The sequence below is a fragment of the Haemaphysalis longicornis genome, unplaced genomic scaffold, assembly GCF_048455015.1.
Source record: "Haemaphysalis longicornis isolate Haplotype H1 unplaced genomic scaffold, Haemaphysalis longicornis Haplotype H1 scaffold_6, whole genome shotgun sequence".
Lineage (NCBI taxonomy): Eukaryota > Metazoa > Arthropoda > Arachnida > Ixodida > Ixodidae > Haemaphysalis > Haemaphysalis longicornis.
In genome coordinates, this window is record NW_027526407.1 from 164,612,516 (window position 1) to 164,634,853 (window position 22,338).

Genomic DNA, 22,338 nt, shown 5'->3' on the forward strand with positions numbered 1-22,338 from the left:
TTTTTGTGATGACCGACCGGAGAGGAAGTCTTTGTTGTATGTATACGTTCGTTTTTTGACTCCTACGTTTTGTGAATTGTCCAGTATGGCTTTGTGAGTGATGCTTTAAAAGCTTTTTTGAGATCTAGGCCAAGTAAGGCTTTTATATCTGTCGATTGGGTTTCTTTGTGAAATATTTGAAGCTTAATTGTAGCATTACGTCCTGTGTGAATAATTTAGATGTAAACCCTATCATTGCGGGAGAAAATAACCCTTTATCTTCCATGAAGTTGCCTAGTCGGTTAGGAGGACACGCTTCATGAGCTTACCCGCGCACGACGTTTGTGAAATTGGTCTTAGACTTTACAATTGCAATTTTTTAACATGTTTTGGTATCATTACGACTTGTGTAGTCTTTACTGTTGTGGAATGCTGCCCCTCTCCCAACATACGTTTAGGTATTTGGTGAGAGCATCTATGAATTTTTCATCGAGATTTTTAAAGATTTTATTAGAGATGTCGTGTGGACCGGGTGCGGAATTAGTGCGGAGCTTGTCTAGCATCTTTCGGACTTCCGCTACGGTTATGGACCTATCTACGTATCGGTTATCCTCCCCGGCATATGAATTTAGTTCCTCGTTGGGTGTGGTGTGGCCTACATATATCTCAGGCATTTCTTGTAGTAGGTCTTTTTCGGTACCCGGGTAGGTAAGAATGATTTTGCTCAGGTTGTGCCTTTGGATGGTTTTACTGCTTCCGGATCGTGTAGGTATCTTAAGAGGTTCCATGTTTTAGCTGACCCTATCTGTAACTCCATGCAGTTGCACGTATTTTTCCAGTTTTGCCTAGTTAGCTTATTTGCGTAAACGTTTTCCCTATTGAGCAAGGCTCGTCTTCTCCGCGAATTTCGGTTGCGTGTTTGCCCCTTAAAGCATTTCTGTAAACTAGATTTCGCTTCCTTCATGTGTAGGATCCTGCTGTCCGCTGTTTTGAGTTCTGCTTCCTCTGGGATAGTTTTTTGCCTTTTGTACGCTTCGGTGAAGTTTTATGGTCCACGATTTTATGTCGTCTATCTGTTCGTGTGTGCCTTGATCTCTGATTTTGCGAAAAGGAGTCCCAGTCTACTGTCCTGGTTTTTCTGATGTTCTTTTTGGAAGTACCCCCGCAGATAGTCGTAGCTACGATTTAATGATCGGTGCCGAAATTTTCGAGAGTGTTGGACCATGTATGATCGGGAATGCTTATAGTGAAAGTGAGGTCGGGTGTGGTGTGGTTACACACGATGTTCCGCAATCTGGTGGGAGACGCGGGGTCCGTTACAAACGTCAGCCCTTCCTGTTGGGCGTTTAAATATAGATTGCGTCCTTTGATGGTTTCCTTGTTGTAACCCCAAGCGGTATGCGGCGCAATAAAGTCCCCGGCAACGATAAGCGCCCGTTTGTTGGCTATGCCTAACGTTTTGCTGAAGAGCGGTCCGAAAACACATGTTTGTTTGGGGCTACTGCTTACGTGAAAAATATATATGCTGCCTTCGTTTTTCCTAGTTGCAACGATTTTGATTCGGACATGATCGACGTTCTTTACGCCAGTGTTAAGCTGAATGACTTGTAGATATCTTTTGACGATCGTCACGACGGGTGTTTTATTGTCAGAGGCATTACGGCAAGATTTGCACGCCGATAATTTAGAAGGTCTCCGGTTTCTTGCAGGGCAAAGACGTCTGGAGCCTCCTTGGTGTCTACGAATTGCTGTAGGTTTCCCCGTGTCCGGTGGTACCCTCGGCATTTTCATTGCCAAATTTTGTACTCGTTACGCGGAGCCATATTTGGTGATTTGGCTCTCCGGACCTCTGTTAATTTCTGTCATTACGGCTCTGTCCTACGGTTTGGCTGTCGTTTTGATTAAACCGATTCCAGCCATTCTCTTGTCTCTTTGAGAATTATCTAGTATTGTTACTCTAGTTTTCATATCCGCTAGCTGTACCTGTATGCTAACGAATTGTTGTTGCATTGTTTTAGTCAGTTCTGTGAACATTCAATCGACTTTTTTTCTATTTGTGCCGAGATTACGCTTGCTATGTCCGGTTTTTCTCCGGCTTTTAATTTTTGAGATGTTGCCGCGTTTTCTGGCGTACCTTTAGGAGGAATTGTAGAGAGACCTTGCTGAGGCAACTGCGACCCAGCCTGTTTAAGTTTTACGATTTCTTCTTTGAGTTTCTTATTTTTCTCTTTTTGCTAAGTACTTTCACGAGTAGCTTGCTCTAAAAGTTGCTTAATCTTGAATAACTCCTGTTCTAGGGCGGACCCGTGTATCCTCGATGTAGCAGTGCTGGATACCGCGTCTGCCCAGCTCACTTTTCATCTGTGGTCATTGTCTCTAACGAGGCGCTTCTGCTGGCTGTTGGTGGTTAAGTTCCTTATCCTTGAGCCCGAACGAGTTCTGGACCAGGATCGAGACTTTCATCTTGTCTGGGATCTTGCCTTGGAGTTCAGTCGAGACTTGGATTCGGATGTCAATCGCTGTCTTGGTTCTTGTCGGCTTGAAGGGAGTCTTGGAAAGGAGTTGGAATGGCTCAGGATGTCTTCGTCATTGGGTTTTGATCGCCCTCGTCTTTCATTTAGTCTTCCCTGCCGATTCTGAAAATGAAAATGTGAGCGGGGTACAACATTCTTTAAAATATTCATTTTAACAATGAAACCTGTGCAGCTCAGAACACATCCCTGCGGCACACCATTTTCTTGGGTGAAGACCCTTGATAGAACTGTACCAAGGCCCACTCGAAATGTTGTATGAGTAAGGTAATCCTCCAGGATATTGAACATTTTGCCGCAGATACCAAACGCGGCAAGGTCAAGCAAGATGCCACCACGCCATGCTGTATCATAGGCTTTCTCTAGATCAAAAACGATTGAGACACAGTGCTGTTTATGTACAAATGCGTCTTTAATATGAGTTCCAACGCTACAACACTGTCGGTTGTGGTCCTACCTGACCAGAAGCCAGGCTGATAACTATCTAAAATTTCATCATATTCTAAAAATAAATTAAGTGCCTGTGTGTCATCTTTTCTGAAAGCTTACACAAACAGCTCGTCAATGAAATTGGCCTATAGCTGCCCGTAAATAGTTATTTTCTTCTTTCAATATCGGGAAAACAATGGCCTCTTTCCTGGCTTTAGGAAAACATCCAGTTTGCCGTATTTTTTTAAATAAGGAGACTATTGTTTCTGGTGTATCTTCATGGGCATGTTCCACCATTTCATATTTAATTTTGCCGGACCTGGGGAACATTTACCACAGGTAGCAAGCACAACAGCAGAATTGGTCCTCAGTGAATGGGCTATTGTAGCCCTTTAGTTCTGGTTTCCTCTTTCGCAGTGGCTGCCGTTCAGTGAAGGTTTTGTGTGGTAAGAATTGTGTGGGGTAGTGTGCGGAACTGGAGACACCTTCAAAGTGCTCACCAAGAGCATTAGCTTGATCCTCAAGCATGTCTCTAGCAGTGGTCACAAGTGGGATGGTGTTTGTGTTACGTCCTTGTATTGCGCTAATTCTCTCTCAAACCTTGTTTGTGTCAGTGTAGGAGGTAATTGATGTAAAAAGTGTCTTTCAACTATGAGTTTTGACCGCACGTCTAATCTGACTATTCTTCGCTTTTCACGTTTAAAAGAAACCAGATTTTAGATGCACCTTCTAATTGCAGCTTCTAAGTGCCGCCCACGCTTTAGTTTGCTCTTTCCGGGCTATCATGCACTCGTCGTTCCACCAAGTGCTTCGATTGTACCAGATGTTTGAAGAATGGAGGATTGTGCAGCATCAATTAGGTGTGCAGTTATTATATCTACAGCTAGGTCGATATTTAAATGTTCTATAGATGCATACGAGAGCTGCAAATTTCTTTAATTTTTTTTCCAATCCGCACCCTTTGCTCGGAAACGTTTTGTGTGTTGTGGTATTGTAGGTCTTTCTGTTGCAGTTAGCCTTAAAGGGAAATGGTCGCTGCCTTAGGGATCCGCATCTACGCTGCACTGTACCAAAGGAAAAAGTGTAGGCTAGCCCGTTGCCATATCAATAGCCGCGTATGTGTTGTGTTTTGTGCTGTAATACATGGGGTGTTTTTTTTTTAAAAAAAAGTGCCTGATTACAACAAGAATTTCAGTAAGAGTCTTCCACTTGCATCTGCACGTGCAGAACTCCACAGCTCATGATGGGCATTAGAATACCGTGCTAGTATGAAAGAGGGTGGGACTTGATTTATTAAGCTTTCAAACTCAGCAGCTCCGAGAAGGTACTCCGGAGGGTCATATAAAAAGTAGACTGTTGTCAACCCATCAAAAATGATTTCTCTCACAGCAACAGCCTCAAAATTCGTATGTAGGCTTACTTGATGGCATGCAAATGATTTTGTCACAACTATAGCAACACCTCCAGAGGAATGGGTGCAGCCATCCCAGTGTTTACGGGAAACCGTAGGCTGTGTAAGAAAGTTTGTTCGTTTCGAATTTGGGTGAGTTCTTGAAGACACATTATATCTGGATTACGTCCTGAAAGGATTTCATAATTGTCATCCAGATGTTTTACCAGGCGCCTACAATTCTATTGCATTTTTTGAGTCATAGATTTTATTTGAGAAAGGGGTACTAGTGTATATGTGTTTTGTATATGTATTTCTTGCTTTATGGGCCTGTAATTTGAGGCGGTTTTTTCTCGCGCTCAAAGGACAGGCGCCTCTCTATGGGTACCTCAAGTAGTAGAAGAGACGGCACAACGTCCACTGCTTCAAACATTGCCCCTCCGGCACCGGATGAGTCGGGCTAATGGGAGAGCGCACCAAGACGATTGGTGCCTCGGCCGGCCGCACGCGCTGGGGGCGTGGATCCCGGCACGTCAGACGTAGCCGAGGTAGCCGGCCCTCCAGTATCGATGCTCACCTCACAATCAGGAATATCAGAGGTAAGTGATGGAACCGGAGGCGCGGCATGCCTTTTGGTTGTGCTGGCGATTGCCACATCCGCGGGAGCCGCAGACGTTGTGGCGGCTTGGGCTACCAAAGGCAACTCAGGAGGAACGGCAGCCAGATTCTCTGCGGGCAATGCAGGAGTGATCGGAAGCCGCTCGGTAGGGCCAGAAATGGCGGCGCAATAGCAAGGCTACACTGCGTCTCTGTACTAACCAGACGCCGCCACAACCCCCGGCGGCCGGCATCTGCATAGGAGGCGGCCGAAAACAACCTGTGTTTCCGGCGCGCTTCAACTTAGGGGATGTTCTTTGTAACCTTAATATGTATTATTTCCATTTCTTTTTTAAAGTGGGGCAAGATCAAACACATGTAACGTGTGCACCGCTGCAGTTCGGACTCTTGGTTATGGTGCTTTGGCAATTATCAGAAGAGTGGTCAGTCTGGCCACACTTGGCGCATGTCAACTTGCCCCGGCATGCTTGAGTGCCATGGTGATACTTTTGACACTTGAAGGACCGTCATGGGTTCGGAATGTATGGCCGCACTTGGCATCTCATGAAAGCGGCTTTCATCGTCTCAGGTAGGGTGATGGTGGCAAAAGTTAAAGTGAGGTGTTTCGTTGGGATTTCTTCTCTGTCTCATCGTAAAGTTAATATTTGAACAGCGACTACACCTCGGTGTTTTAGCCCCTCAAGGAAGTCAGCTTCCGTCTCATTCAGAAACTCTTTCTCAGATATCACTCCTTGGATGGTGTTCAGAGTGCAGTGTGGAGTTACAGTAACAGGCAGGTCAGTGATTTTGTCCTCTGTGAGCAGGTTCTCACTTAAGTTTTTTCTCATTACCTCAACGATGAGGTCACAAGATCCTCAGCTTCTTGGCGTCAAATGCTTTGCCTACAATGTTCTCTATGCTTTTGCAATAAGAAACCCTGACTGTTTGTTCATTGGTTTGGACTCATCGGTAGAATGTATTACAAGGAATTTTGCAAAGCTGGTGCTCTGTCTGTGTGGTTGCAGTACTTCTGTGTGGCCCCTTTTTGAGGTCCGATCAGTTCATTAGGGGGGGGGGGGGGAAGAACGAAGCTATAAAACATGAAAAATATTGGGCAGCAAGGCCAGTTGCCCACCACCGAGCCCAACAAGGGAACACGGCTTTGCAGCACACGCTAACTGTACATTGCCACGATACACTATGCTCATGATCTAGGGTGAAGCCTTCTCACTGGGTTAATCCTCGCCACATGGAGAAAAATGGAGAAATAAGAAGAGAGGAGATGACAGGACATGGTTAATAAAGACAACAGGAAAGCAAAAGTATGAAGAGGAGGACTGGAAAAGGCGACTGGCTGATTCCCCTAAGGTCGGGTCAGACTGGTGGCGCCGTCTACGGGAAGCGGGGGCCGTGGCGGTATGTTTTTATTTTATTTATTTATTCATTCATACTGTTAGCCCAGGGGCCGGTACAGGGTGGATGTTCAACAGGGAACATGGAGGCAGTAACTGCCGCCTCAGACACGAGTGCAACGCAGAATGTGTGCGACACAGTATGCGGAACAGTATGCGGCACGAGTATAGTATTCAGCTGCATTGTGCACAGGTTCAAAATGCAGAGGTACAAAGTACAAGGGTACACAACAATAACCAACTCTGACACAAGCGCAATTCAGCCAAACTGGGTACGACACATATCTTCCGTATGGGTGCGGACCCCACAATAGGGCCAAATCATCAAGAGACCGCACTATCGGCTTCTATGTAGTGTAACAATAATTTTTCAAAGTGTGCTAAGGAGTCTGATTTAGTAATTTCTGGCGGCAAATTGTTCCAGTCTTCAATTGTATTGGGAAGGAAGAGTGTTTAAATGTATTTAAACGAGTCATTATAGGCATTAATTGGTTAGGGTGACTACTTCTAAGTGTACGAGACAGTCGAGGTTTCAAATATTGCTCTGTGTTAAAGTTGAAGTAGTTACGGTGCATTAAGTAAAGAAACTTTAATCTCGCTACTCGGCGCCGTGTTGCGAGAGGTGGCAGGCTTAGTTTATTTAGCATGGCAGTAACAGAATCTGTTGACCTGTAGTTGGATAAAATAAACCTTGCGGCTCTCCTTTGAATTTTTTCAATTTTTTCACTTTGGTATTTCTTCGAAGGGTCCCATACGATGCAGGCGTATTCTAATAGTGCACGGACAGTGGTTGTGTAGGCAGTCAATTTGGCTTTCGTAGTTGCTAGTTTGAGGTTCCTTCTCAAGAACCACAATTTCTGTTCAGCTGCACAACATAATTTGTTTATATGTGTTTTCCAATTTAAATCTTCAGAGATTGTGACCCCCAGATATCTGAAATGAGTGACACGTTTTAAATCCTTTCCAAGGAGCTCGTAATTGAAGGAGAGGACATTTTTAGTTTTGTTTGTTATTCTGGCGAATACTGTTTTGTCATAATTAATTTTCATATCCCATTTAGTGCACCATTCATGCATTGTTTTCAATGCTAAATTTAAAGTTACTTGATCACTGTGACTGGATATTTTAGAATAAATTAAGCAATCGTCCGCAAACAGACGAACTGTGAGCTTTTTGTTAATACTATCTGCAAGATCATTAATATAGCACAAAAATAAAACCGGGCCGAGGACACTCCCCTGTGGTACCCCGGACTTAACCTCTACCAGGTCAAGTCCGGGTTGTCTCTGCCAGGGAGCCATGAAGGTCTAAAACAACCCTCGGTTTGGCTTCACCATCGCGATGCCGTTTTCCGAGGAGACGGCAAAGCCACGCACAGCCAAGGGCACGGGTGGGTCCAACCCACACGGGTTCGGGAGCTTTTAAAGCTACTCGTCATTGCTTTGTCACCCGGCATTTGTCATCAATGCTACTAGAGTGGGCACTCGTTATACGGAACCTCTAGGGAACAGGAATATATGCTCCATTTATCAGAAGTTTTGTTTAGGGCCAGAATAGATTCAGCGTGGTACAATCCTCTTCGCGCCATTTGGAGGCGGCGTACATCGTCGGAAACGCAGCTTTAGTGAAGTGACCACTCTCGAAGTCGTTGATTACCGCATTTTCCTGAACAAAGCAAAGGCATCGTGTCGTCGTTTCTGCGCTGCCATCATATATGCTGGTTCCGCGACGAAATGTAGCCTACGACACCGCGCAAAGTCAGAAAGCACCGTACAGAGTCACCGAGACCGCACGAAGTGAGAGAAAATAAGGAACTGCCGGAGACGCAAACTGGAAAATATGCGGGGCGAGAGAGGAGAACAGAGATGTGAGCCGCGATTGCGCTGCGCTTGCCAAAATAGTTATGTTTCCGAGTATGTTTTCGGTTCCGTTTAGGCGGTGGTTGGAAAATTTGAGTTCCGATTAACGAGATTTTGCTATTGCCCTAATACAATGCCAACAAATTGTAAGGCGTTTGTTCTGTTTCAACCGTGTTTAACCGAATTCTGTTTATAGAGATTTCACTGTATATACCTCTATGCGCCTTTGGCGCACAATAGCTACCTGCGACCATAACGATGTAAACATTGCTTACAGCAATGACACATTTGTTGCGGAATACAGTGTGCTCCGCTAAAAATGATTCATTTGCATCTGTTTTCACTAATGTTTTCACTATTTCATGTCATAACAATATTGTACTTTCTGGTATTTTTCTGTGCAACGTAATCGACGAAGCTTGTGCTCTACTGTACTTGAAAATTGAAAGCTTCATCTTCTACGGATCATAAAGGCTTCAACAACAATAGTAAAAGCATTTTTTCTTGACTTTCTCGCTGCCGTACAGCATTCTGTTGTTATTTTTATAGTTAGGCACCATTAACAAAAGCCACCAAAAGTTGCGCCAGTATTAAACTCGGGTTGTCGCTCATTCCTGGTGAACTACCGACCTATTTCTTTACCATGCACCATCTCTGCGGTTTTGGAATGCGTCATAAACTCAGACAAAATTTAGTGCCTAGAGAAATAACAATGTCCTTTTTGAATACCCGCACTTATTCCGCAAGAGCTTTTCTTGGTAAACGCCACTTTCTGGATTTACCGATAAATTTTATTCATCTTAGGACGCCAGACGGCAAATTTGTGCTCTATTTTTCGACTTTCTAAATGTATTCTACCGTGTTTTCCTAAAACGCATGAAGCTCGACATTCACCTACTTGTATTCACGTGGGTACACGCCTTTTTTTTCAATAGACCACAATTCAGGTCATTCAAAAACTTTATCTATTCTTTATTTAGTTTCATCTCGTGTAATAACATATGATATGACTTAGCCTCTTATGTTGACATCGGAAATAGACTCTTCTCTGTCGACTGCGTTATGTACCGTAGGATTTCTTCTGATCATTGACGTCAACGTCTGCAAATTGATAGTGACTGCAACGTCGCGGTGCTTAACCTGGCTGATGAGAATAAATTCTACAGAAAAATAAATTGATGTGTTTTCTAAAAACCCTTTCCGCAGTCCAACGTCTTGCTTGCTAAATAATACTTCAGTGGAACGTATGGCCTGGTGTGAATATTTCGCCTTTACTTTCGGTCTGACATGTTATGGCATTACCGCATTAACATCACTATCGTGTCAACGAACTGACCCATCAAGTTTGTTAAAGTAACGTAAACCACACCCCGTCACACATACGCAAACTGGCTTGAATCACATTTGCACGCCGCAAAATGGAATACGTGTAAACCATATTGGAAACACATTACACTACATTATAGAAAATATCAATACTAGGCACAACCGTGCTGTGCGTTTTTCCTCAATTACCTAAGTCACACAAGCGTAACTTGATTGAAAAATTGTACGGAACTGCAAGAGTTATCATGTCAGCTCAAATTCGGTCGATTATCGCTACTTCACAAGCTGTACCCTCACGTATCGTCACGATGACGTCTTTATGCCACCCCCTGCTATCTTTCCGTGACGGAATCTTCCTTTCAAAATAGAACGCTTCACGTGTCGCACTCTAACTTATTCTATATCGCTCATACTACGCACAATATCCGAGTGGGATAACTCCCCATTAAAGATTGCAACAGTCAGCGATATGAATACATTTCAGAAGCACCAGAAAAGAAAGGATGTGCGAGGGCCCTTGATACCCTCAACTCATATATTTTTTTCGTTTCCTGTTCCTAATTTGTGTTTTGAATTCCATATGCATTTTACTACAGTTCTTGTTATGTGGTGGTAATCATTATAAGTAAAAAATAGATGCTAGTTTTATTTGCGTAATACAGACTTCTTTACTTTTTCTCTTTCGTAGAATCATACGCTATATTGTATATTTGTGCATATTATTACTTATGTGACAAGAATATTGTGCCTTGTTTTTCGTTTTTGATGTTTATACTTTTTTCAGTTTTGTGAGTTTGAGCGAGTAGGTATTTTATCACACGCAATATCTTACTCCCGCAATTGTAATACACCCTAGCGAGAGGCCCTTTAGTGGCATTCTGAATATTTGAACAAAATAACTATACAACGTAATGTGCGTAGCTGCACATTTAGAAACTTGTAAATCTGTGATTGACATCGCAAACACTTTGTTCATAATGTTACGGCACTGCTGTAGCTGTTACGGCCGCCACACACAGCGCGTATTTTTTTATGTTTCCACCCTTATATCACAAAAAATGTTTAGCAGTTGTATGAACAATATAAGGGATATTTATATGAGCCAGAATGTGCAATACCGAAAGAAATAAAGCGCGGCAAATACAATTTAGTGCCCCTTTTAGCGGCAGAAACGCGGTGTCCAGCTAAAAATGGAGAAAAAATTGTACCTAACCTAATGAACTGCGGCACAAACTATATTAGGAATAGGACTCCCAAAATGGGGACTGAAAGTACAGGAGGACACCTCGATCGAGGGACGGAAGTAGACAACTCGGCGGCAGAGAATAACTTATGAGTGTAGGACAGAAGTGAATTGTAGACATAGAGAGGCTCATTGTGATGACTACATCCTATATATCAAACATTCAGCTTGGCTGTGCCTTACATTTGAAAACGTGGTATTAAATCCTTGTATTAGGGTAGGCGCATTCTGAGAACCGCAGTGTCGCTGTTCGGCAGCCTTTAGTGCCTATGAATTACTTTGCTTTCTACAAATCTAGTGCGTTGTGTGTGTACGAAAAGGGTGGATTTAAGTAGAGAGAAACTAGTGTAAATGCTGGTAATTGCTTGCTTTTGGTGTGCAGTGAAGCATAAATTTAGGATTGAACAGTCGAGGAGGCGCTGCTGCGAAGGGTGTTTGAGAGGAATACAATGAACGTGCGATTTCGGGCGTATATCTGAATTTACTTGATAAGTTTTAAGTCGTGTAGATTGTAACACATTACAACCTAAATAGAATCCCTGAAGTTTTTTTTTTTGCAGCTTGGTGGATACTTCTGTATTAAATTATCAAGACATCAATTTTGTCTCATGGCTTTTGTCCCAGCGCTTTCCATAAAAATCAGTAGCAGACAAATATTGCTCAATCAAGGGAAGATATGTATAGCATATGAAGAATTTTTCTGCGAACGATACGGCTTAGATAGTATAGAGGACGGTGACGTCCCACGACTGATTAGTTGCCTATTATGCTGGATGCTGTCAAGCCTGCCTCCCATACACGCGGAACAGGGTAAATGAAGTTGGAGAAGAAATTGCCTAAGCAAATATATTTTATGGGGAGTTGACACTGGCAGTTCAAATGCATAATACTGCGCTTGAGATTTGTTTGAGTGAATACCTCACTGGCGCGAAGAAATCGGGCGAACAGGAGAGGCGTGGTCCATGAATGCATTGTGGTGTGCCTGAGATATTCACGACGCTGAAGCCTGCTTCAATTGTGGAAGCACCTAGGCGAACATGGTAGAGATAGCGCATGGAAGAGAGTAAGGGCCCGAACTTGTTTGTGCCACAATTGAAAATACGCGATTCTGCACAATGAAGGGGCACCCTGGGTACGGTTGCTGGTGTACAGTTAAAAGCAATGCAATAGAAACTTTCTTCATCCAAGGTTGGTGGGTGGGTAAAGTGAGAAGTGGAACAGCTTTTAACTGCCTGATCCCCCCACACCCACACGCTGTTTACAACAAAACTCGCTTTGGGATGAAATTATGCCTTTTCAGGTGGTCGGCGGCTTCATTAGCTCCAACCCTCTTCGCACAGCGTTGTGAAACTAGCCGTAACTACTGCGAATTACATTGGCATAGGTAAGATAAAGATGCTTTTGAAAAGCCACCCAAATGATCTGTTTGTAGTGTTTTCGCGTAGAACACAGACAGTTCAAGCTTGGAAAACCTGCAGGTAGCAGGATGGACGAAGAGTCGTTGTACTGAAATAAAGCAGTATAGCTAACCGGTCTTGGTTATTTTCTAAAACTTTCTATCCTGCCACACAAGGAGTGGCTTGGGGGAACCGCGTATTAATTTTTAGCAGGTTACTTGTACGTACTTTGCTGTACTAATGCGGCTGTTTGTTTCTGCTTTTTCGCAATTCAGCTATCGACAACTGGCCGCGTGAATATGCTTGCACATCTTTCATTTTCGTGTCCTCTATAGAAAAAACAAAACACTTTTTTGAACACCCAATTTAAACTCCCTGAAAGAGTCGCCATTGTTTTGAAAATGTGTATACAAACATATCTCGGAATCGAAATATTTTATATGCCCTGCAACATCGGCGAACGGTAGCCGGCTTTAGAACATCGTTTGTTTACAGTTTCCCAGTTATCCTGAATTTTTCATTATTCCATTTTCTTCCGGAACTTAGGGGATCAAAAAAAAGAAACTTTCAATAATGGCCCGCGGGGAAATTTTGTGAATTTGCAAGTAGCGCATAATGAGAAAACTTTCACCTGATATATTCCATGGCCGTAATATATTCAATGCCTTCACATTTGAATATATTGGATTGAATGTTGAAGTGGCTTTTTTCTATCGTTTTATATTTGAATGTATTAAGTCCATTCAGTTTATTTTAGCTGCATAAATTTCCACTTTCCTGGAGACACTGGTTTGCTGTATCGCAAAGTGGCACAAGCTAATTAAACATTTATCAGCTCTGCAGCCGTAAACTGAAAACAAATTCCGTAAAATGTGTGCGAACACTATGCATCATTAAACAGATATCTTAAAGTACCTGTGCTGAAGATGATAAGTCTTGAGAGTATATCGATAATTATGGTGCAAGGGCTACTTTTTTAATGAGTGACCAAAAATATATTTTGGTCCTTTGGTTATTACAAAATTATGTACCATAAATCAGCTCAGCCCTTAACACGAGTAGTGTACACGACCATTTAAACATTTTTTAACACTAATAAATCACCAGAAAACACGTTTCAATGCATGCTAAATGCCTTGAAAAATTGTTACCTCCACCGGGCATTCTTAACCGAGGTAATCACTGTCAGGCCTAATTGAACATTTATTTGGAGTAACTGCAGGATCATACTAACTACTAAACGGTAGCAGAGAGTAACCTAAAAAAACTAATTAATACGCTTTCTTTATTATTCAAGAGAGACTGAAGCCAAATAAGTGGGGCTCAGACAGAAGTACGACTTAACCGAAGCACTCTCAGTATTTATTCTGCCGTAAATATGCTAATTACTGAGAAATTCACAAATGAAAATTGCATTTTTCCCCCTCGCCATTTGATGACGTTTCGCATCACGTACCCGGTTAACCGAAGCGAGTGAGACGAAGGATGTGGTATCGCAGGAAAACTAAAAACTTCCCATCAAACTACTGCGGCCTTGCCAGTTCGCTTGGTCGCACTGGTGTGAACTCGGGGCATGAGACAAAGCAACTTGCCCGCACCACACTTTCGTTACCTGCAATTCTCTGTGAAAATCGTGATGCCGCACAGGACATGAGGTGGTTAAACAATGGGAATGGGCGCCGCGCCCTTTTATTTTACATACAAAACTTCCAGCGGACAGCGCAACCGCAGCGAGAACAATGACACAGGCGCTCTTTTGATGTGCATTAAAGTGAAGGATACTCATGTTTTTGTCGCTTCGATGCCCTCATCTTAAAAACGTCGTGCCATCTGTTAGTTTAACTTGTAACAACGTGCAACGTTAATTTTTCTCCATGGCGATATGCTAACACTTATTCCGTCATCTGTTGAATGGTTTGCAAATCGAGTTGCCTATTAGCTCATCTGCGAGAAGTGTGCCTAGAGCTTTCACGAGCTCCCATAACGATACTAGTAATCTCATTATCACCAGCAAGGTATGAAAAATTACTGTGGTTTAGCTTTATTAACCCTGTACTCGGGGACAACTTTCTGTGTCAATGGAGAGAAAGCTACAGAAGGGGGGGCGCAGAAGATTTGTTCTTTGTGTTCCTGCACCACACCAGTTCTCAGTAAACTAGTTTCGGTTTCGGTTTCGGCGTGATGGAAGTGCATTTGCTACAGTTCGCTTCTTTGTATAAGCTCCGTCGTTGAGTGGGCTGAGCCGCAATCACCAATTATGCAGGTATATTGGCGTCTCCTTCTCTACTTTGACTGGAGAACTCGGCCCGACTTAACACATTATACCACGGACGATATTGTCGAACTCTGAACCGTCCATAAACGCCTGCAATTTCGTCAGTGCAGCAGTTTAGAGGGAAGGGACTCATATGTAAACTCTTCTTGAGCTAAAAACTTGGCAGCGCCACAGGCACGTGTAGCGTACTTAAATAGGGTGGGCGATCTACACCGACGGAGCAACAAGCGCATACTACCGCGCGACGTGAAATCCCATTTGGATCGCGCTGAGTTAGGCAGGCCCCAAAGAGTATCGGTGACCCGCAGCTCGGCTGAAAAATATTACGGTGTCCAACCACCTCCACAGTTAGCGCTGGTCCAGACGTTTGGAAACAATTATTATCTAAACATTTTGGCAGTAATATGGGCACTGACATCGTAACGTACATTGCATTAGCTAACTTTGCAAAATGCCAATAGATTATTCCGAGACGTACCCACATTGGTGGTTACGCATCGTGTTTTTATTTTAATGTGTGATCACTAGCACACTACTTGGCTCACTTGCCGAAAAAAACACCTTCGCCAGAACCGCGTAACCGAGCCTGTTAGCAAATTTTTTATTGGCTGCCAAACCAGGCAACAGAATTCGCATTGGCTGCATGCAGCCGTTAACTCCTCATCAAATTTCCAATTGGCTGCAACAGCCTCCTTTTGCTTGTCACTTACATCAATGTTGTGGGAGCGTGGCTGCGTTTGCATTCTAAAGTATTTGATGATGATGATGGTTGGTGTTTCATGGCGCAAGGCCAACGAGCCACCGAGTCAGCTCAAAGAGCGCCAAAGAAGAAGTTATATGATGAAGCGAAGTGATTACCACAAAAAGGTAGGTATAAAAACATGTAAATCGGACATAGTAAAATCAATTAAAGGTACTGCTCATGGCTGGTGTATAGGGCCAGATTTGATTATGCGTGATATGAGATAAGGTTTAAAAACTTAACATCTGACAAATAATCAAACACACGTTTCATAGAAACACTGGCATCGTCACCTAGAAATAGCGATGGATGTAGTGGGATATGTTGTCTGTAGAGTTCTCTGAAGTGTTTGTGTCGTGTTGTGTGAAGTGCCTTGCATGTTATTAGTATGTGGACCACGGATAGGCCCTCCCCGCACCTGCTACACAGGGGTCTTGGAGATCCCGTGAGCAGGTGGGAATGTGTTGCATGCGTGTGGCCTATCCGTAATCGAGCCAGGGTAACTTCGTTGTGTCTGTTGTAAGTATCAGTGGTGTATACTCCCAAAAGTGGCTTTTTATGTGTAGTTTGATGTCAGTCGGTTGATTCCATTGCGCTTGCCATGTTGTGCGAAGGTGTTGTCTGATGTGTGGTTTCACGTCGGTTGAGGGTAATGTGGTTATGTGTACTGCATTCGAGAGTGTAGCAGCAGCAGCCATACGATCCGCTGCTTCGTTCCCGGCTATACCACAGTGGCCAGGGACCCAGCAAAGAACAAGTTCAAATTTGCGTACATACACAGACATAACACCCTTGACTATTAAATTTATAACGTGATTTTTTGAACTTTGTTGACGACAACGCCCGCACAACACTGAGAGAATATGTATATATAATGGAGTGATGGATGTGGCTTTGAAGGATATGATTAACAACCGGAAGTACACCATAAGCCTCTGCCATAAAGATATTTGTATTACTGATAAGAGTTATAGTGACACTAAGCCCGGGCCCATGCGCCCCGCAGGACACCGAGGTGGAAGTTTTAGAGGCGTCCGTATAAAATTTAGAATAATTATACTTCTCCTGCAAACACAAGAAGTGCTGCAGAATTGCACATGTGGGAGCTCGGTTTTTATCTACATGTGTAAATGATGTGTCGCATGAGACAGGGCGGAGATGCCATGGTGCTATCAAATCTGTTACAGAACTTTGGATGGTATCTAAAAAGGAGACAGCAAGCTCTGACGCTTCCTCTCTAACTCTGTAAGAGAAGGGCGCAGAGAACGATGATCGATTTCAAAGGAGTTCAGTCATGGAGGTATCATGAAAAACTGATTTAAAAGGATGCTGAGGCATGGATGAAATTTTAAAAGCATAAAGGAGGTCTGTGTATGCTCGCTGACGTTGTAGGTTCCATTTGTTGCACTCAAAATACAGGCTTTCGACCGGACTAGTTCGGAAGGCACCACATGACAAGCGGAGCCCTAGATGAAGCACTGGGTCCAGCATTTTGAGGGATGTTTTACTTGCTGACCCATAAACAACGCTACCATAGTCCAATCGTGAACCTATCAAGCTGGTAAAAACACGTAAGAGAAGTTGTTTGTCAGCACCAAAAGAGATGTGCGACAGAACCTTCAAGATATTCATTGTTTTTAAGCATTTATGTTTTAGTTGTTTTAGGTGTGGGATGAATGTCAGCTTTTCGTCAAAGATAATACCTAAGAACTTTTGTTCCTTTCTTACAGGAATCGAGACACCATTGAGTTGAATGTCTGGATCTGGCCGGATGCCACGCCTCTTGGAAAACAAAACACAAGTGCACTTTCCAGGATTAAATTTAAAACCATTGCTATCTGCCTAGCCAGCTAGCTTGTTAACACCAAGCTTGACTTGGCGCTCGCATATAGACAGGTTACAGACTTAAAGGATAATTGCACGTCATCTACATAGATTAGGCAGGAAATGGTTGGTGGCAGAGACTTCCGAAGAGAGTTCATTTTTACAATAAACAAAGTGCAACTCAAAACTCCACCTTGCGGAACACCGTTTTCCTGCATATAAACTCTAGAGAGTGCAGTTCCAACTCGCACGCGAAACGTTCTTTCAGAGAGGTAACTGGCAAGCGTGTTCCACATGTTACCCGACATACCAAAGGACTTCAAATCGCTGAGGATGCCGTACCGCCAAGCAGTGTCGTACGCCTTTTCAAGATCAAAGAATACTGTCATACAGTACTGCTTATGGAGGTAGGCATATTTAATATACGACTCTAACGCAACGAGTTGATTGTTCGTAGATCGCCCCGCCCTAAAGCCTGCCTGGCAGCTCTCGAGAAGACCATTGTACTCTAAGAAGTACACGGGTCTCCTGTTTATCATCTTCTCGAAGAGCTTACACAGGCAGCTTGTCAAGGCAATGGGGCGATAACTGGCGGGAGAGGAAGGGTCCTTCCCTTCCTTTAGGAAAGCCACTACTTTGGCCTTCCTCCAAGAGCGTGGGAAGTGCCCCGAAAGAAATATTTTATTGTAGAGGTGAAGAAGTGTTTCAAGTGTGTCTGCATGTAAGTGTTGTGTCATTGTGTATGAAATCCTGTCTGCACCTGGAGCTGAAGGTTTACAAGTACCGAGTGCGACCTTCAGCTCATGAAGTGAAAAGGGGGTGTTATAGGATGAGTTCGACTTATTAGTGTCTCGCAAGGACTTCTTCTCACATGATGCTTTGTGTTTAATGAAAGTGTTGGTGTAGTGTGCTGAACTGGACACGTGTTCCAAGTGTTGCGCAAGTGTGTTAGCCTGGTCTTCCAGTGTGTCCCCTGTTGTACTAACCAGGGGCAGGCTGTGTGTCTGTTGTCCTTTTAGTTTTCGTATTCGTGTCCAGACTTTGTGTGTGTCAGTGTATGAGTTGATGGAAGTGAGGAAGGTGCGCCAACTCTCCCTTTTCGCCTCACGACGCACTCGCTTCCCAAAATCCTTTGCCCGTTTAAAAGAAATGAGGTTATGTGACGTGGGGTACCGGCGAAGGACACCCCACGCCTTGTTCTGGGCCTCTCGCGCCCGCCTGCAGTTCTCGTTCCACCAGGGCCTCCTTGGGGTGCGGGACCCACTGGAGGCCTGGGGAATGGACTTTTCGGCAGCGTCGAGGATGTGCGCCGTGACGAGTTGGGCGGCCTCCTCAACGTGTAGGTGTTTTATGGAGGTGTGGTGTAGTTGAGATGTTTGTGTGAATGTGCTCCAGTTTGCTTGTGATTCATTAAACCTGTTATGGGAAGATGGACTACTCGGGCCTGTACCTATATACGTTAATAAAGTGGGGAAATGGTCACTACCATATGGGTCCGTGCCCACACCCCACTCAAGACATGGAAAGAGAACTGCGGAACCAATAGCCAAGTCAAGATGCGAGTATGTATTGTGTCCTAAGTTATGGTATGCAGGCTGTTTTTTGTTGAAAAGGCATGCTCCGGAGGATGTAAGAAACTTCTCTATCAGGCGACCCCGGGCATTCGTACGGAAAGAGCCCCAAAGAGAGTTGTGCGCATTAAGGTCGCCTGTTAGTATGTATGGTTCGGGCAGCTGGTCGACCAGCGCCTCGAAATCAGAGCTCTGAAGTTCATGATTACGAGGAATGTAGATGGAGCATACCGTTATCAACCTATTAAATATTATGGTACGGATCGCTACAGCCTCGAGGACACTGTTTAAAGGGAGAGGGTGGCATGCTAATGATTTCCGGGCGATAATGGCCACACCTCCTGAAGAGTGGGTGCAGCCAAACCTGTCCTTTCTGAATACCATGTACCTATTTAGGAAATTTGTTTGTTTAGAATTGAGGTGGGTTTCCTGCAGACACATGATACTTGGCTGACTGGCATGCAGAATCTCATACACATCGTCAAGACTTTAAGGAGGCCTCTGCAGTTCCATTGAATAATGTTTTCTGTTCCCATTATTTAAATTTAAGAATGACTGGAATGTGTGTGTTCGTGTGTGTTCATGTGTCGTCTTTCGGGGCTGTTACTCTTGGATTAGGCTTTTTAGGCCTTTCTACTGGCTTGGCCGTCGGAGGCCGCTCCTTGCGCTGCGTTGCAGGCAGGAACGGCCCGACATTCATTTCGTCATCGGATGTCCGAGGGGTGCCCGACGGACCGGGCCCCCCGGACTTGGCCCCCCTTCGGGATCCCTTCGCTTGAGCCGCCGCCGCCGCGGGCGTTGGGGACGCCAAAAGTGGCAAGGGTGGTGCGGTGGCGGTGGGAGCCGATGCGGGGCCCGTGGTGTCCATCACCTCGGTACCCTCCAACGCACTGGAGGACGGGGAGACAGAGGCGGGAGCGGCACCGGTCCCGACAGAAGTGGTTTGCACCACAACCGCTGCTGCCTCAGCAAGCGGCGTGGTGCCGGGTTGGGCTGCGTGAGGCAATCCAGGGGGGGGGGGCGGGGGCGGGACCAGGTCATACTCGCTGAACTGGGTCCCTGTGGACACCAGACGCCGCTCCCGCCCCCGGCGAGCCGCGTCGGCGTACCTCCCCAGAGGGAAAGAGGCGAACCTTTTTCTCGCCTCCGGGAAGGTGATGTTCTCAGTTACCTTGATGTTGATTATCTTTTTCTCAAGTTGGAACTTCTCACACTTGCGGGAGTATGCTGCATGCGGCCCGCCTCAGTTCACACAAGACAGGGTATCGGATGGACAATTATCCCTTGGATGATCGTGCGCCGCGCATTTCGCACACGTCGTTCGGCCACGGCAAGAGTTGGTACCATGCCCGAACCGCTGGCACTTAAAAAAGCGGCGCGGGTTGGGGATGTGCGGACGGATGGAGCAACGGATAAAACCTGCATATATATGTTGTGGGAGAACGGCGCGGTCAAAGGTCAAGATGATGTGCTTGGTGGGAATCTCCTTGTCGTCTCTACGGATGGTGATGCGTCTCACGGCAGTGACGCCCTGATCCTTCAAGCCGGCAAGGAGATCCGCATCGGTTTGGTTCAGGAGATCTGGCTCTGATATCACACCCTGCGAGCTGTTGAGGCTCCGGTGGGGTGTGACCCTGATGTCAAGATCAGCCAGTCTAGTCTGAGCTAGAAGCTTTGTGGACTGCTGCTTGTCATTTACCTCGATGAGGAGTTCACCAGTTCTTTGTTTTTTGGCCTGATATGATTTTCCTATTATGGCTTCAAGATACTTGGCGATCAAGGAGACTGACTGAGATGCAAGAGGGTGGGTTGGATTCAGGGACTCCATGACAAGAAATCGAGATTAATGATCTGGTTCAGGAAATGTCAAAGATGGCAATGGGGGAAACGATACTTCGGTGCGGCCCCTTTTAGGGGGCCGATCACGGTTGGGGGGGTTTTAGACAATACCATAAAGCATAGTATAAAAGCGGAGAGACGGGGGTACTTTCTCTTTTGACCTTACCCTGGTAGTCAAAGAGGTCCCGGAGCTCCCTGCCTGGTAGACAGGCAGGGAGCCCATCGGCCGGAGCTTGACCAAGGCTCCGACGGCCACCGTTTACGGCTTCTACCCTTCACCTTTAAACACCTCGCCACAGTTGGACACGGCTTATGTTGGGAGCTCGGGGTCCGCGGTGTCGCTGCTCACCGTCACCATGCATACTGAAGGTGCCCCGTGCGGGGCATTCTTTAAGTAGTTGAGTGCTATTCATGGCTGTTAAATTTGATGTTGGCCTCAACTTGCACTTACTTTTTTCTAAGACCAACATGTGGATTGACCAGTGATGGTCCTGTCCGTCCAATTCGCGAATTTTCATTTCGTGGTGACGTGACACCCCACCGTCGCTAAAGGACTCCAGAATTTTGCAGAAATGTATAATTTAGTGGCTATGGCCAGAATTCGCACACACAATTCTAGAACCAGCAGCAAAACCCCTTCGACACCAAGAGCTGCACCACCACTTGCAACCAGTTTGACATCTAGACACCTTCAGTATTCGTCCGCAGGAATAATGTGTGCTACGTGAAAAATTGAAGCGCAACAATGAATGTGTTTTGTTTTATTAATTTCCTGCGTAATCAGCTGGGAAAAATCTAGAAGACACTCCAAGAAGTCACACATCTACAAACAAATGTACGTGAACCCCAGTCACACGAGTAAACATTTAAAACCGCAGTCCCATCATTTCAGCCCACTCGAGCACTTAAAACAACACAGCCACGCATTTTCGAACAAACATTTCTTGCTCTGTTAGCACTTATTGGCAGTTACTGAGTACGGTTTACAGTAATATTCTTATGATAAATGCGGAAACAACATATGTGTACCAGACATTTCCCCACACATATGACCAAGCCCATTACAGATAAAGCCCACCTTAGCAATTAAAGGCACAAAAAGACATATTTCAAAACCAACAGGAATGGCTCCTCTATACGTTACTTGGAGTCACTGAGTACGGTGTACGGTAATTTCTTATGAAAATGCGAAAACAACATGTATTGGAAAACATATTTGTCAACATAAATGGGAAAACAACAGCAATGTGAAAACAACAATCGTTTCACCATAAACATGGCCAAATAAAACTGTCCATTCCCGTGTCAGTGAACATTTCTTTAACATCTGTTTCGTGAGAGCGTACCTTCATCTTTCGGGAGTTCGACCTCACATCCCGGGGCCTGGGGTACTAGTATTTTTACAAAAGCTAAAGTTGGTAACCGGGAACATATCCCCGGTTCTACATTTCAAATTAAGACATTGGTGATTCGTATTACTCCTCGCCATTTAACACTTTGAATACGCATTTAAAAGAAATTATTTGAGTGGACATCCTTTCTTTCTTTAGCAATCTTCCCTCTGTAGTCGAAAGGACAAACAAAACATGAGCAAGTGATTACAAATCATTACCCCTCTTTCAATGTGCCATTGATGGTTGTTTATTTTTTCCAGATACAATTCAGCAATGCTTTTCTGAAAGTCATCACTACCATCTCGCAGTTCTAGCCAGAAAATTCTTCCAGGCTTTTCATTTAATGCACAGCTACTTGCAAATGGGGTTAACCGCCTCTTGGGTTCTAATTAAATTTCCCCATTGCATGTATTCAGGATGAAACGGGATACGTGATGTGCTACTCCCTGCTGCTTGCTCCCACTTTTTCTCAGGCTCCATTTTATGCATGACAAGGGTACAAAAAGTGCATCTTAGCTGCCATTCACAAC